Source organism: Salvia hispanica, chromosome 3 (assembly GCF_023119035.1).
Source record: "Salvia hispanica cultivar TCC Black 2014 chromosome 3, UniMelb_Shisp_WGS_1.0, whole genome shotgun sequence".
Taxonomy (NCBI): Eukaryota; Viridiplantae; Streptophyta; class Magnoliopsida; order Lamiales; family Lamiaceae; genus Salvia; species Salvia hispanica.
In genome coordinates this window covers 30,884,779-30,890,509 of record NC_062967.1, presented here as the reverse complement: position 1 = coordinate 30,890,509, position 5,731 = coordinate 30,884,779, and the positions used below count along the sequence as shown (strand labels likewise).

Sequence of the window (5,731 nt, the reverse complement as noted above, 5' to 3'; positions counted from 1 at the left end):
TACATTGACCTGATATTTCCCATGGCAAATTATTCCGAAAATCATTAAAATTGACTTGACACATTTGTTCCTATATGACATTACTAATATTAACGTCTGACATATGAATAGTCACTAGGTCCGCCAGACCGCCAGTAGATACCATTGATCTAATAACCAAAAAAATTGACAAGGAACGAAAGGGCTCAAAGTTGCGTGCTGGCCAGCCAAAAGGCCCAAAACTGGGGGCGGCAGAATGAGCCTGAGACGCCGCGTTGCGGATATCCTAACATACAAAGTCAATTCATTTTAATCCAGTTAATTATCATCTCTTATTAATCACACTGTTTATTCAAAGTTGAGATATATTAAAAAAAATTCTTTATAGAATAATTTTCTAACTTGGTTATTTTATTTTTCCCTCCAACAAAAAGCCACATTCTCTGACAGCGGCGCCATGAAGAAAACTCGTTGCCTGTGCCTGCGATATCGAGTGATCGAGTTCCTCATTCGGTCTGCTAGCTTTCCTGTGCATTTTACTTTTTTTTTTTTTTTTTTTTTTTTTTTTTTTTTTTTTTTTTTTTTTTTTTTCTTCTTAAAAATTGTAGCATTCAGCATGGATTTTAGGCTTCCGTTTGATTTTCTCCAGTGATTCAGTGTTATATGTTTGGAAAAATTTGCTGGACGTTCGCCAATAGCTAAGTAATCGGCGATGTCGCTCTTCGCCGGTCGCTTTTATCATAGTTACTCATTTGCATCTATTCGATTTTTTATTATTTCATTACGAAATCTGTAGCTAATCTGCAGGAAATTCTAATTTTCTTTTTGTTACTACTTTTTTCCCCGATTGAGTGTGTTATGTGATTAAATAATGCATTTCTGATGTTTGTTTTGTGTAAAGGTTTCCTGCATTTCTGATCTATTGTTGTGTATGATTCTTTTTTTTTTTACTATTAAAAATATTGTTTACTTACCCTGTGGCTGTGAATGATTAGCATTTGTCGAATTATCAACAGTGTTTCTATGATACCAGAAGAACCTCAAATTTGAATCACTGAAATGTTGATGTGTAAGATGTATGCCTCACGAAAATTGCTTTTATCTTAGATTTACAAGAAAGTATGTTTGTTTTCCATAATTTTTGTTTGAACATTGATGAGAAATGTGAAGGCATCTCTTGGAAGTTGTCCTTTCGTCCAGTAGTTATGCAGTTTTGTTAAGTAAGGTGACGAAAAACTGTCTTCTACATCCGAGTGGAGAATGTACCTTGCAGCTATTTGCTCTTGTTTCATTATAGATATCAAGTAATGCAGGTAGTTATTCCTGTGTCTTTTAACTTGATTCTTTTCAGATACATTATTCACCTCTTCTGTCTGTTATAGCTTCGAATCCTTGGGAGACAACTTTATCAGGAAGCAATATTACACGATCGTTGATGTTTTGAAAGCTGTAAGATCGCTGTTTCAGTAATGTATACAAGATTCTGCTCCATTTTCTATTAAGCATGATACTAGTTGCCAAGAAATCTTCTGGAGATGGTGTTGATGCAGGTAATTGTATGATGTGCTAGTCCTTAGTGATTCTATTTGTGCTCCACAGTGATAAAATTTCTTCAAGGTTCTGCAATTTGAGATTGGCATGTCAAAAATTACATTTACTTCAGTTGAAGACTTCTTTCAATTCAAGTAAGCTTCGTGACCAACATGGAGTTCTTTCTGTCTCTGCTGTTTGAAACTGGTTTCGAAACTGATGTGTAAATCCTAATAAGGAATTTTGTTTTTTTGGTTAACTCAGTTACTCAGGAGTCAGGACAGATTTGAAGCTTGTATGGTTGTTATGGATCCGGTTTATGAAAATGAAGAAACATCAGTCCTTTACAGCAACCCTGAGGCTCTGGCTGCATCAGTAGTGGTATGTGCTCACTTACTTCAGCTGCAATGAGACATCTATTTATTTTGAATGGTGTCTTCCACCCTTCACTTACATCATTACAGCACATGCACCATCACTACTATCTAGCTGCTAATCTGAAACCAACAATAAGTTAGTACATTGGATAACTCAATTTATTACAGACGAACATTAGTCCAACCCCAACACAATTTTGTCATTTTTCACATTCTTCTACTTCAATCATTTTTTCTCTAGTTTTTCAATCTATAAAGCTTGAAACTACTCAAAATTGTATAATGGCCTTCGATAGGTTAAGTTAGATAGTTAATAATGCTTGAACAATATAGATTATACTGATTACTGAGGTTAATAATTACTTGACCATTCACCACTAGATTTTGGATTTATTAAATAATTGGAAAATCTCCTCATAAATGCAGGCTAGCCACAATTTGTTCAACTCCTGAATCATCTTAGGCACACAAAATCTTATGGAATCTCTTCAAAGCCTCTATTTTTGTTTCATTTAAAGTGAGACATAAATTTTAGTTTAAGTACAGTCTGACATTTGCTGAGACTACCGAATTAATTGAATGAGAACATATTTCCATACTTGTGTAGAAAATAGGGCCGTTTCACATTGCTTGAGAAGGATTATCATCTGAAAATTTTAGTCTTAAATGCACACACAAATAATCTCAAATTTGACTAGTCACCGATTGAATGAATTGGTTATTCATTGATGTCTATATGGTTGGTAGAGTGCCCCCTTCTACCAACCATCCATCACCATTATTTGATTCTTCCTTTCCTCACACTAATCATGCAGTGATTTATATATGCCTATCTTTTCTCAAAGTCTGTAAAACTTCTAACCACTTTCTTGGACCATTGGACAAAGTTTAACATAAGAATCTAACTTTGAGAGAGCTTGTCTTGTTATAGCTTGAGCTACCAATAACAGCTCTTTTAGTCTTTTTTTATTCTTATAATATCATTCGACTCAACCAATTCTCTAGCCACTGTCTTTGAGAGTTAAATGGCCAAGACAAATAGTATATTGTGTTCCCTTGATCCCATCACTCTTAACTAAAACTTTGTTTCATCTGATTTAGAAATTTAGGATAATCAGAAAGTAAATCATACACTGATTCTTATGAATTTGTGTATTTGTATGCTCAATAACACTAAACACAGCAAAAATTAGAAGCTATTGCTTATTTGATCAGTAGTCTCGTTATTTTGATTTGGGTCAGTTCTCTATAAGTTACAAATTTTGGCCAAATATTTTGCTTGTAATGCACCTTTCAAAATTCGAATGATAAATCATGAAGTTTCAAAAATTCTCAATTGTCTCATTTGACGTCGTTTAGTCGCATGCATCGTTGCTATCTATCGACATCATCAAATTTTGCACGTGTGCAGCAACGTAACATTCAAATTTTGAAAGGCGCATGACAAACCAGAATTTGGTCAAATTTTATTATTTTACATGCAAATTAACCCCTTTTGAGTTTTGATTTCCATGTTGCATTTAAGAGAAGCTTGGTTGTGTCTGTCATTATTAATTTAGCATTAGCGAAGCGTAGGGAGATCTCTGTTAATTCAGATAAGTCTCGTTATATATACCCCACCCTTTTGAAGGGTTGTTGTTCACCACATAGTTTAATGTTTGGTTGTTAATCCAGAGAAGCCCGGATCTATAGATGTTGATTTGAAATCCTAATTTATCCTACTCCATATATCATTTAACACTGTTAGCTTTCTTTTCTTGATGTGGGGTTGGAGTTGGACAAACATTAAAAATTATGTTACTACTTTAAACATTATTTGTTCACTATTAGTCAATTTATGGATGCTTATTCGAATATTATGCATACTATGGATTATCAGTCCAATCCAATAATCACAACTAGCAATGCTCGTGTGATATTATGTCGTATTCTCTCTATTGTATTATGCTTGAGTTATTTTTTTAAAAGCAAAACACACACACACACACATACATTTAATCTCTTTTATTTTATTTTCCTTGTTACTTTACTCTCTCTTTGATTATCTATGTTATTATGTACCTAAAAAACATTCTTTCTTTAATTTAATCTATGTGCCTAACAAACACATCAACTAAGCGGTAGGGATGAGTACTAAACAATTGCCAAAATTTTGATGATCCTAGGGCATATATTCGGTACCCAAGCGGAATATTATAGCAAATGGATAAAATGTACATATGATTATAAAGGTTTGATAAAAATAAAATATGTGTATGGATTTTGTCTGGTTTATGAAAGATGGTAATGGTAATATTTTGACATTTAGGGCCATAGGACCACAAAGGACCATCCATGATTCCTTCCTATCAAGACATGAATTTAATATTAGCTTTTCTACTTGCTTGTCCTTCTTCCTACTGTATTCCCCACCTCATTGATGTTTTTCTGTTTACCTTATACAGTATTGCACTTAAATTAATTCGCGTTACATTCTGTTTGTCATGGCTTTTATTCCGAAAAAAATAGTCTCTTTTTGTCATCTTGGTACGTCCACCAAAATTAATGTTATTTCTATTTATAAAAAACATTCTTATTATTTTTTCTCTCTCATATTTTACATATTTTTTTCTTTCTTGTTTTACTAATTGCGATTTAAAACGTCATCCACAAGTAAGATTATTTTTCGCAAACTAAGCTAGTATTACGTGTAACAAAATGGGTTAGTAGTATGACATTTAATTCACTGCAAAATCATCATTCCCTATCTCGCCTTGCGGAGTGGATGCTTTCTGTGCAGCACATTTTCACTAGGCCTTATGGGTAATTTTTTACCCCCTAGTTATGTTGACCCATATTTTAACCTTTTCATTTACTATCGGCCCACTATTTATTATACTAGTTTCTATAGTTTTATTCAATTAAAACTTGTTTGGGTCTTTGTGGGTTGGCATGCTGGGGCCGCTGACAAGGTGACAGACAGGAAAATGCGGCATTTGACGTAAGTTTTGGATGATATGACGATATAGTATGTGATTTATTGTGTCCTCATCTGGTTAAGGGTAAATTGTCTAAAAATCGTAAAATTGTGTGATTATTAGTTTGTCAAGTAACTTCAAAAATTACTCCGCTTCGTATAAAATTGGGCTAGATTGTAGGTTGTCTTGTAACTTTGAAAAATCAGTCAAGTTGGATTTGATTACAATTATCCTATAACAGTTTTTTTTATGAAATTATATATGTAGTAGTCTGAAATCACATGTGAAAGTTACTAGTGGTGAGTTAAATGATGTCGTCAATTTATAAAGCAAACGACGTTGTTTGGTTAAAGAAACATTTACTGATATTATGTGTATTTGATCGGAATTTTTATGTCATGGGATAATTAAGAACAAATCCAAACTTCATGATTTTCATGTTGATTTTTAAACCTGCGGGACAAATAAAGAATTTAAGTAAGTTTCATGATTTTTGACAATTTACCATTTTTGAAATATATTCTCAATATTGACATGCATTTAAAATGGTCTACTTTCTACCTGTTTATTCTTGTATTTATAGCATTTATAAGCAAATCATGTGATTGTGTAAAGAGTATTATTTTGATAAATTTGGAAGGATCAATAGTTACAATGGGATAGTGTCAATAAAATTTAATATGGTTAGATATTAGTGCAATGGAACAAAACGGTATCACTTCATTTCAAGTCATAACTCAAGAAATTCATTATGGCAATAAAGAGTTTGTTCTTTCCTTTTGTTCTCTTCTGTGTAGGTAATATAATGGTAAACCTTGTTCGAATTGATTGTTTTAAAATTCACCTACAATGGTTGCCAAACTGCGCCGGAAGTTGCGGTGCAACACC

At 33.1% G+C, this 5,731-nt stretch overlaps 1 long non-coding RNA gene across 2 annotated transcripts; it reads left to right on the top strand.

The window, feature by feature from the left end:
• The first annotated feature begins 541 nt into the window (after positions 1–541).
• On the top strand, positions 542–3,871 carry LOC125213059. Of its 2 annotated transcripts, XR_007174848.1 has the most exons (5): positions 542–1,292; positions 1,362–1,428; positions 1,579–1,664; positions 1,774–1,890; positions 2,313–3,871. It is a non-coding gene; the product is annotated as an uncharacterized LOC125213059 (long non-coding RNA). The 2 variants fall into 2 exon arrangements; XR_007174847.1 differs by having other exon boundaries at positions 1,774–3,871.
• The last annotated feature ends 1,860 nt before the right edge of the window (positions 3,872–5,731 follow it).